The sequence below is a fragment of the Vespula vulgaris genome, chromosome 5 (assembly GCF_905475345.1).
Source record: "Vespula vulgaris chromosome 5, iyVesVulg1.1, whole genome shotgun sequence".
In the NCBI taxonomy this organism is placed as follows: Eukaryota; Metazoa; Arthropoda; class Insecta; order Hymenoptera; family Vespidae; genus Vespula; species Vespula vulgaris.
The window spans coordinates 6,252,196-6,264,293 of record NC_066590.1 but is presented as its reverse complement, the minus strand read 5'-3'; the positions used below and the strand labels follow the sequence as shown (position 1 = coordinate 6,264,293).

The window sequence follows — 12,098 nt, the reverse complement described above, 5'->3', positions numbered from 1 at the left end:
CTTCCATTTTTCTTTTCGCTTCGGGATTATTAAAGATTATTTATATCAGGAAGAGAAAGCTTACATAGAAATTTTTAGATTAACGTAATCGTTCTAATAGACTGCATGTATAAAAACATGCGATCGAATATATAACACGTGTGGTTGTCTAAAGAATGAACTGACCTATAAGCATATGCATAAGTTTATCTATGTACACACGTACTAAGGCATTCTAATACTTTCTTAGAACGCAGTATCACGATTCCTAGAGACATTGATGGATTCGATCGCTTTTTCCGGAGAAACAATTTTTGAGAAACACTTTTCGAGATTAACGCGTCGATCCAGTTTGATCAATTTATTCGCATACATTCATATAATGGTTCGATCATATATATCTAATTTTTTTTTTTTTTAAATTCATGCACTTTATTTTTTTCAAATTTTGCTTAAATCAAATGTTCTCTTTTTCTTTTTCTTTTTTCTTTCTTTAAATTTCGTAACGATAACAAAAGAATGCTTTTAAAATGTATGTCGTGGCATTCTCTGCTGCTTTTTTTTTTCCTTGGTCAACTTGTTGTCTTAATTGAAGAAAGAATTGATCCTCAAGTATTAATCACGAGTGAAATTTATTTCTCAATTTATCCATTGGAAATTCTTTTTCTTCTTCTTCTTCTTTTCCTTCTTCTTGATTAACGTACCTTTATTTCTCCCGATAAATTTTAATCGTACTCAATTTGATATAAACAAGCAAGAGACGTTGGTTTTTGCTTTAAAATCACGAAATATTATCGAAGATATTTTCAACACTCGCGTATGTATTTATCCATGTATGTATATATGTATATATATACCTATGTACACAGTATAATCCCCATAATCGTATCGTTTCATTACAAAGGACATGGGAAAAAGGAAAACGCAGTATCCGGTGACCGTTGTGTTGGTTATTCGGGAAAGGTTAGAGTTTTCCTTTTTTTTTTTTTATATTTTTTCAAAACGATAACGCCATGAGGTTGTATAGGATCACGTTCTCTTCTTTCCTTTGTACACAGAGAAAGAGACTAATCTCGAGGCGGAGGAAATAACGCACCCGCATCGTGCGGATTTATCGCCGAGAAGGAATTTATATAGCTTCCTACGAAAGCGTCATTTCTTTTTCGTTCCACTCGTTCCGAAGAAAACAAAAATGAAAGAAAGAGGAAGAAAGAGAGAGAGAGAGAGAGAAAAAGGTAAACGAGTTTATATGAAATAATCGATATTATCGATACACATCTTCTTTATTTTATTTTAGTTTATTTTCTTTTTTAATACACATCTACGTGTGGCACAATTTGTGCGACGTACAATAATCATTAATAATTATTTCCATTTCATTTTAGTATACTTTATTATGTTGTATTTCTTCATTTTTGTATTAATCTTGTATTTTATTATAAGATTTTATGTTTTTCTTTATTGACAACACGACGATAAAGCCTGAAATATGCAACAAGAACAATCCGGAATGTAAATGGACATCGTCGAACCAACTCGTTCGGTCGTAGCTATTTTCCTAAGTGTTATAACAGAGGCACGTGGAAAACACACGTGCATTAAACTACCTCCCTCTCTCTCTCTCTTTTTCTCTATCTTTATCTCTTTCTCTCGTTTTAAGCGTCTCTTTATCCTGGCATCTAGAGTTTGCCCTCTTGTTTTTCATTAAATGAATTCTCGTTTGTTCATACAAGGATGAATCATTAGCATAAGCTTTCGAGTTGTTAGAGCAAATCGTTTCGACGAAACTAATACGAAGAATAGATGAAGCGGACTCTAAACTATGAAATTAAAGATGAAAGGATCGGCTAAATTGGGCTATGATAATGAGAGCAGAATAATATAGAGATAGTCGATCGATCGATCGATCGATCAATGGATCGATGGATCAATCGATCGTTCGGTCGAAGTAAACGATAAATTTATATTATTTTAACGAGGAATCCGAAGCGAGCTTGTCGAGAAATTTGGAATAATAATTATTTCTACGCTCTATCCGTGTTCCAACGTAAATGCCTATTTCGCGGGGATATAGTGCGACGATCGTAATGAAGTATTTACCTCTACGTTATTAACGATCAATTTCGTTAGCCGGAAGTCCAACTGCCGAACGTAAATTATTCACAGTCCAACGCTACGTACATACACACACACATGTATGTGTATATATATATATATATATATATATATATATATATAAATATATGTATGGAATCATGTGTCTATATGTCTATATAGATATTTAATATATAACAGTGAGAGAATCGGACGTATTAGAGGTATGCTAGATTGAACCAAATAATTATTTGCGTGAGTATAAGTATGACACGTTCATCGATGAATTCCTTTAATACTTGATAGTAACTGTAAGCTAGTATAGGTCGGATATTTCGATAGCACGATAGAAACATATAAATATTTAAGCGATGTCGATAATTTGCCTTAAAAATTCGATATATAGAAAAAATGTTGGAGGAGAAAAGGGTATAAAGAAAAATATACAGGATAAAGTAAGGCTAGACGAGACTAGACGAGACTATGTGATATTGCTGTAGGCGTATAAGATGGCCACATCAGCCAGTTTATTTTTAATAGAAGTAAACTCAATGATTACACGTTGAAAGGGAATTAATAGACAAAGTTGGATATTTACATGATCGTAGGAAATATGCATGAGATGATAATAGAACTGTAATGTAGATAAAAGATAGAGAGAAGGAAATATATCTTTCGAGTTGTTAAAGTTTCATTGCCACTGTATTTCTTGAACATTATCGATCGATCAATAAATTTTCTTGATGATAGATAACTCACGTTAACAGCTTCGAATAAATGCCATATAATTGATAAAAGCGTGCAAGCTTAAAAAGCTTTAGACCGTGATTATTATGTATGTTAAAGTAGGTTATCGTTATTTCAGAGTTCCCCTTTACTATTCAATAGTATCTCGTTGAAATATAATCGAAATAGTGCAGGTTATTAAAACTATGAATGAGCAAGCGTACTTTATTATCGCTTTTGTAATTATCTTATTCCCTCTTGTTCTACATCGTGTTCTTTTTTTTTCTCTTTTTTTAATCATAACTTTACATCCCTATATACTTTTCTTTTTTATTCTACCACTTAACGTAGAATCTTACATTTTCTATTATATCCTAGTTAGCCGTTTGCGTTATAGAAGGGGTTATGGATAGAGATAGGAAGAGGGAGAGGAAGGGAAAGAGAGGGAGAGAGAAATAAAGATAGAGAAGTGGGAAGTAGAATTTGCATAAAAGGCAGTCCATCGTTTCTTCGATGAATAATTTATCGTTATTAATATTCCGTTTACAAGCAACGATAGATTAAATTGTCATGCATAAAAAGCATATTTGTCTTGTTCGTTGAAAAGAAGAAATTATGTTTACTTTCACTATCAGAGTAATAGAAAACGGATAGAAATGAAAGCGATATTAAAAATATGATATATTGTATAAAGATTAAAAGTATGATATATTATATAAAGATATAAAAACATTACTTTTTCTTTTTTTTTTGTATGGGCGAACGAATTTGCAAGTTTCGTGCAATCGGAAGATAAAACGAGAATGCAATTAATTGTAAGCTGACACCCGTTTTGAATCGGTTCGATTAAGTTATAGATCGATAAGATCGATCGATAGGTCGGTGCACTCTTTTTCTGTTTCTTTTTTTTCCCTCGTTATTTCTGTTTATGCGGACATGCGATTAGTTTCTTTTAACTAATGTCAATCGAATACGACAAGATTCTTTGTACGGAATCGAAGATCGAGGATCGGTTCGTGGTTAAACGGTGTCAATCGATCGCGCATGATACATAAATATCGTCGAAGAGTGTCATAATTTTATTTCAACGATTTCTGCGTTCACGATCGATTAACGTGTTATTTCATCATTCGCCGTGATTTTTTTTCTATGTTAACGTCGAAAGTATGAAAGAATAAGGAGAAACTTCCGATGACCTGATTTCCAAAATTTTATTTCAGTCCCCTTCTCCATCGATCCCTCTTCTTTTCTTTTTCACTTATTCATTCTCCCTCTTTTTGTCCTTCTTCTTTTTTTTTTCTTTACTTCGATCAACTTTCTCCTATCTTCCGATTTGTTCGATTTCAAACGAAACAGAGTGACGAGGAAAGAACGGACGACTATTTCAAGTATACCAACTTTGTGTTCACATTCGCTGCTGGATCGCTCGAGCTTCGGACGGTTTATCGAGCTTTCAACTTCTATTTTCGTTCTCGAACGAGTATCGTCGAGAGTTGCTTTCGTTCGTACACTTGCGAAAATCTACGAAGTTTTATATATATATATATATATATATATATATATATATATAAAATATATATATTTTACCTACTTAAAATTTTTATATTTTTTGTAAACTCGTCTTGATATATCGGATTAACGTTATGGAATGATTAATTTTGATTTGATTATTTTCTTTCTCTCTCTCTCTCTCTCTCTCCCTCCCTCTTTCTTTGTATTATTAGAAACATAAAAAATAAATTTTTAATATATCGTTCCCTACAAAAGCGATGGAGTTCGTTCCAAAGCGATGGAAGTCTGTTCTTCATTAACGCTTTTAGTTCGTATTTGTATGGAAAGAGAGGCGAGGTTTCTTACGCAAATAGTATGCGTAAAATGTTCTCTTAAGCGTGATGATCTAATCGCGCGCACGTCATTCACAAGTATGCATATCTTGACTGTGTGCTGATGGTATAAGTGGATGATAAACGCTTATCCATGAGGTCTTTTCTGAAAGTTCAAATCGATCCCGATAGATGGAGACGCTTTGCGTAGTGAACGAGGAAACCATTCGATCGTGATCGATCTTAGCGAGCGAGCGATTTAGATTTATCTTAGCGAAGATCGAACTCTAATGAAACCTTTAAACTTTCTGACGTGAAAATTGTTCACGATTCTTCGTTCCTTATGTAATAACGGTGACGATTATTTCAATAATAGATTCACGTTTAAACATTCAAGGAGAACTTAGATTCGTGCGTTTATCGTTGGAAAGTAAACGTGATTTTTCTCGTTATATTTTCTTTTTTTTTTTAAATTCGTTTTTCTTTTTTCTTTTTTAATTTTATCTTTGAGCACTTCAAAATTAGACCGAGTGAGAAGCTGACGACAGAGATCTCTTTTGTTAAATGTGAAATTATTTTATTTCATTTTTCGACAACCTAGTCTGATCTGAATTTTAATATATTAAAATGTAAATTTAATTCTCTTTATTGTCTGGTACTGTGATACTTATGTATGTGGTTTGAGATTATTAAAGAGAATATTAAATTAAATACGATTACGATTATGTGTCCTACGATCTCTGCTGTAGTAATTGCACTTTTTGGAAGCTCGGTTTTCTAACAGAGAAAAAGAGAGAGAGAGAGAAAGAGAGGTGTTCAAACGTGAAAAATTTTCACTCTTCGCTCGGATGTTCCTCATCGCACTTTTTCCAACATCCAACCAGCAGCCTGAGGGTCGACAATTTTTTTTGTTTGCTGCTTTTCATCCTGGAAGAGAGAAACTCTCGGTACTTTCCCCTTTCTCTCTTTCGCATTATGAATTGCATCAACGCTCGCGTCGCAATTTATGCGCGTCGTGTGTTACCACCGGTGAAGAGAAAGAGAGAGAATGAAAGAAAGAGAAAGAATATGCAGTGAAGGAAAAAGAGGGAGAGCAATGCTCGCGAAGAGAAGAAAAAACCGAAAGAAATTTCATTACCGATATAATAATTTTCGAATAGATTCTTTAGAAATATTTGTCGTAAATTTTTCGTCGAATTAAATTATGAATAATAGGAAAATATTTTAACGTACGAAAGTTTTCAATTTCTATTATATATTTATATATATATATTTTTTTACGGAAAACTCATTTGGTCGAACTTTTAAATAATAAGAAAATTTCCGCTTTTATTTTTGGCTTTTAATGGAAATATTCATTGAAATACGAAAAACAAAAAGAGATAAATTGAAAGAGAAAACAAAAAAGAGGCAGAAAGATAGAAAGAAAGAAGGAAAGAAAGAAAGAGAGAAAGAGAGAGAGAGAAAGAAAGAAACAAATAGGAAGAGAATTCTAATTCAATTTGCTTTTAAAAATATCACGGCGAATTGGATTATCGAGGTGGTTCGTGCGTGCATCGGCCATTCGACGAATGGCGGTGGCTATATAGTAGAATAATCAAATGCTTGTTTATGAACAATGCACAAAGAATTTGATGAATTCTATTTTAATTTTACTTCGGATCGTTTCTCCTTTTCTTTTTCAATTCGTTCATTCATTGCATCGTAATATGCTTTCATTCTACACACGTCTCGTTATCGAACGTTGCCTTTTTTGAAACATTACGTCGCTTTCTCTCTCTCTGTCTCTCTCTCTCTCTCTCCTCTTTCTTCTTTCTTCCTTTCTTTCTGTTTTTTATTTTCTTACTTTGAGTCAGATGTCTTAAAGGTATTGCTGCTTCGTCTGAATGCGTGTCAACATTTTTCCTTACGCCCGATACGATTGGTAAACTCTTTCGAAATAAGATGCGATTTCGTCGAACGAAACTCACGTTCCTTCGTAATCGTTAAACATTCTTTTCTCCATTTTTTTGTCCCTCGAATACTTGATTCTTTTGACCAATATTTAAGTATCGACTTAACTTCATTTTTTGCTTCAACGTCGGAAATTTTTTGTTCCTTTTGACTCTATCTCTGTTTCTCTCTCTCTCTCTCTCTCTCTCTCTCTCTCTCTGTTTTTTCTTTTTTTTTGTCTTTTCTCTTTCTTTCTTTTCTTACTTGCAGTTTGTACAATTCATCTTTCGGAATAATTCTCAGAGATCAAAAAATAATCTTGTTTTATTATCGAAAAAGTATTAATAAGTAAATTGAATTGAAGTAATTATGGATTTCTTCTTCGTTGAATTTCTTCTCTGAAGCATATGTTTTCATGAACATTCGAGAGCATAGATCATCGAAAGGATCATTAATCAGTGGGAAACAGCGTACCGTGACCGTACGATCACAGGAACTTAAGCCGTTCGACATTGAAGCATGTACGATTAACTCTGCTCGCTGGCGCTGTCTTATTGAGCGATCTGACCGATAATTCTTGGCGAATTAGCGAATCCGGTCGTAGTATTGGTTCATTGATCATCGTTTTCTCAATGGCAGAATCGTGTAATTTATGTCGATGACGGAGATCTCGTAAGTCGGACTATCAAGATATTAGAATCATTCGTTTATTATTAACCGATCTAATCTCTTGCTTCGATCGTTAAGTAAATTACTTTTCTTTTAAAATTACACAGAAACAAACACACAGACACAAATACAAAAATCAGACTGAAAGTTTAGCCATAAGAATTCATGCGTTTTATTTTATTTCGTAATTTTCGAAACTTTTCGTTTTCTTCATTATCCTTGGATACTTCCTTCGAGTTATTCAGATAAGGATGCATTTCTAAAAAGATAACAAGGTCTCACAATTGTATTCTGTTTTTCTCGTACTCGTTCACAGAACATAGGACATTGTCTTTCTTACTCTTACACGATTCTAATCGAAATTTATTTTTGATTTTCCCAAGTACGAAAGACTCAGCGTATTAAAGAAACAGTGTTTACGAAGTGAGGAAACTGGAAAGAGAAGTTGCATCGGGAATTCTTATGGGAAAATGTGTGTGTGCGTGAGAAAGAGAAAGAAATGGAGAAAACATTAGAAGAAAGAATATGTAGGAAACGTTGCATCGCGATTACATTAAACGTACTTTCTTGCGAAAATGAGCCACCTTTTTCGGCTATCTTAGTATTTTCTTTTTTTTTCCTATTAAAATCTCTCTCTCTCTCTTTCTCTCTTTTTCTCTTTCTTATTCTCCAACGTACTTCTTATCGTTCCTAGCTCTTTGTTATCGAGGCAAAACGTACTTTCCTTCGCTCGTTCGACGACAAAATTGATGTTCACCGAGGTGTGGTTATGGAGCATCAGCCTTGATGAAAAGTTGGAAACTTTTAAAGTATCTTGTAAAACGAGCTGAGAGAAAGAGAGAAAGATAGATAGATAGATAGATAGATAGATACATAGATAGATAGATAGATAAAAAAAGAGAAAGACAGAGAGATAAAGGAAGCGGACACACGTCTTCCTTTAGTCTCTATTCTCGTCTAGTATCGTCTTATAAAATCCCTCGGATCATCAAAAGGGTCGAGTTGAGAAGAAAAAAAAAAGAGTAAAAAAGAAAAAAAGAAAGAAAGAAAGAAAAAAGAAAAGAAGGGCCACCTTATCTCTCTTCGACGCGCTCACATACCCTACGAAATTGTTTAATGGCTCGTTCTCGGCGTTATCGCCTTAACCGGGGGTGAAGAAGGGGAAAAAATTTTTTACAACTCGCGAGAGTCCTTCGGTGAAATTGCTTAATGGTTTTCGCTCGATCTCGTGAGTAAGAGAAAAAGAGAGAGAGAAAGACTGGACTCGATCCAGTACATACATACATATGTATATATATATATATATCGAAAGTTGGATAAACCAAATAATGGTTGGTTACGAAGTTAAAATAATTAACGCACTATGTTCAATTTTTAATTAAAGTTTGTTTCGTTTTTGCGAATTTCAAATCATTTACTATATTTTCTTCCTTTTTTATATATTTTTTACTGTATTTTTTTTTTTCTTTTTTTGTATCTTTTCATTCGACGTAGAGATTGAATGGGGCGGATTAAAGCTTGTTCTAAATACAGACATTCGTCCTCTTCATCTATCTTTTTCCTTTTCTTTTTCTATCTTCCTTTTTCTTTTTATATAGTAAAATCAAATGGTAAACAAGTACGAAGACGTGATCACAGGGCTCGTCAGCGTTGATGGAAATTTCAAAAGTTTCGAGCACGCTGTATGTACTTACGCATGTACATATATATATATATATATATATATATATATATATATATATATACACACACACACACACACATACATATATATACCCATATACATACATATATACATATAGTTCTCCAACTATCTCTCCCTATCTCTCTTTCTCTCTCTCTCTCTTTCTGTCTCGCAACTTTTCGCTAATGTCCTCCTCGTCCTCTTTGTCGTCCTTCGCGCTTTATCGTCAAAGGGAGTGCGCATCCTTCGTACTAAAGTGCATCCAGCGCGAGAGAAATGATTTATTTCGAGTTCAGTGAACTCTTTTCCTCGACACTGTAGAAAAGTTACGATCGTTGGTTATGCTCGACGTTTATCGCCGACTATTTCGATTTTTGTTATGTTAAATTGTATTACAAGGCAAATCACGGGCACAAGATGAAGTTATTTCTTGATAGATGAGCATAATATCGAACAAGGGTCTTGAAAAGAATTTGTTGAAAATTGCTGGATTGCAATAAAGAGGAAAAAAGTATAATCGTTCGTTCCATTTTTTTTTTTATACTTTTCTCATCGAATAATATCGATCTCCCTCTTTCTCTCTCTCTCTCTCTCTCCCCCTCCGTCTATCTCACTTTCTCTCTCATTCTTTGTCGAGAAAAAAATTTTTCTTTTTTTTTTTTTCATTGTGTTCCTCCGATAAAAGATAACGATCGTTACACGAGTTTATCGGAGACTTTCCGTGAAAATTTCACGCTTTCCGAGTATCATCTTGTTCTCTCTCTTTTTCTTTTTGCCTTCTTTAAAGCCGATAAAAAATAACGGGAGTTACTTACTAGATATTTCTCATTTTTCATTATCACAATAAAGAGTTAGTTCTTTTTCCTATCGTTCTTCTCTCTCTCTCTCTCTCCCTCTGTCTTAATAAATCATTTTTCTACAACTTCACACGAGTCATATAATAATTAGATTTTTATCAGAGCCTCGCTCTCTCTGTCTCTGTCTCTCTTTCTCTCTTTCTCTCGTAGATGGAAGGAAAACGAGTACTTGGATATAACAGCAAGTTTCTCTTTGACACGAAGAGAACATGTTATAATAACGGAAGTGTTATCGATCCGATTCTTACTCTCTCCATCCCCCCTTTTCTTTCTTTGTCTCTTTCTTGCATAGCATCTGCATGTGTTTTATTATTAAGACCTTTTTGAAACGTGTGAGAGGGAATACAAAGTACTTACGATTAATGAATAATATCATTGCTCGTTGATTACAAGCTTTTTAATAAACATAGTAGAATATCGATATTTTTTTATATAAATCGTTTCATCTCAAATTTGGTGGTTGAAAATTGAAAGAGACTATTATGGGATGGTTAGTTTTGATGACTTTTTGAGACTCCTGGAAACTCTGTTGTTCGGCCATCGAGTAGATTATACTTAAAACAAGTTGTGGTACGGTTTCTCCTACATTGGTGATACTTCAAAGCGGCTCAAAGGTTGGTCAAAGTGCTTTCATAATTGTTAATAGGAAACAATTGTTGTTTCGATTAAAGTCCCCTAAACTAGTACGAGAGAGAGAGAGAGAGAGAGATATATAGAGAACAGGAATGGTCTGTCCTGTTGGACATTGGTTTCGCTTTAAGGATACTATTCTATTTCTCTCTCTCTCTCTCTATCTTCTCTATTCCTCTCTCTATCTTTTTGCATGTCTCCCTTTACAATTTTGGTTTCATTGATTTCTGGTAAAGCAATTAGAATGATAACGAAACGGAGTAATGACTCTTGGAGTTTTTTTTTTTTCAAAGTTGTACAAGAAGAGATTTTTCTTTTTTTTTCTTCTCTCTACCCCTCGATAGTTCACGAAAGCGGAAATAGTTTCGAGACTCTTTTCATCTCGGATTATATATTATATTTCGAGATAGGAGCTCGTACTTCGTTCGACAGTTTTCATTTTTTATCTTAAGAGAAAAATTCCTAGCGCTTTTCGATCGTTCAATTATGAAGGAAAAAGATGAGGTAGATAGGTAGATAGGTAGAGATGGGTGGATGGTAGGTAAGATGGGTAGATAGGTATTACTGCACTGTATATCGACGTTGAAAATCTTAAGAGCCAGTCCTGAGGAAGGAGGCTGGGCAACTTCTTTAATCGCGTTATCGCAATTAATTAATCGTCTAGACCGTAGACGAGAGATATCTCGAGAGAAGAAGAGTACAGTCAAAGAAGAGTAAGAGCAAGGAAGAGACGCGACGAATGGATGATGGTGGTGGTGAGGGAGAGGAGAGGAAGATAAGGGGGAGAAAAGAGGGGAAAAAAAAGTTAGTCCGAAATGAATTCACCAGGGAACTCTCTACGTCGGCGAAGAAGATCGACTGTCTATTTTTAACGGTCGAATCTATATTAGGGTCGCTGTACTTGGGAAGCTTGTTTCACGATCGAAGCCAAATGCAGAACGCGTGCAACAATAGAAAATAGGTGTATATATGTGTATATGTGTATACATGCACGTATATATAACGTATGTATACATAGAGTAATCTATATTGGATCCAATCTCGTATAAGATACGATAGGCTTTTAATTAATTCCTTTCTCGTTCTCCAAATTTGGCATTGATCCATAGATGTTTTAATTCTAATAGAAATATACTTGTTTTAATTATGATCTCATCCTATGCATACGTGCGTGTGTGTGTGTTTCTTTGTAATCGAGATAACTATAGAATTTTTTAGGAAGATAAGAAAAATCGTCAAATATTTGTTCCGAGAGAATTGGGTCACCGTGTCGGTTGATCTGTATCGCTTATATTCGGCACGGCTCTCTCGCGGCAATCAGCAGGGACTACAGCAACTAAGGTCGCTCACAATTTGTATTCTATGTATATATATATATACAGCCACACACATACACATGCACCAGGAATAATCGATTTCACTGTTATTTCGTCGTGCGTCTTCATTTTTAGTCTCGCATATATTATCTCCGAGACCAATTCTTAAAATTGATCTTCGTAATGTCTTTCGTTCACAAAATGGAATCTCAAAGTCGATTGACGATTAACACTTTGAAAAAGTAGACGCTTTTTTCATCATTTTTCTAAACCGTTTGGCAAAACGATCGTAGGTTTGAAAAGCTTAGTTGGTCCAATCGATTCTCGACGACCACGATTCATCCATCGGTGGGATAGTCCATTCATTTGATCGAGCAGAGAGGAAGAG

General features: G+C 34.3%; 1 protein-coding gene across 4 annotated transcripts in view; it reads left to right on the top strand.

The window, feature by feature from the left end:
• LOC127063847 (multidrug resistance protein homolog 49-like) overlaps positions 1-12,098 on the top strand; it is a 60,854-nt gene that overhangs the window by 14,884 nt on the left and 33,872 nt on the right. The gene's annotated exons all lie outside the window — the stretch shown is intronic.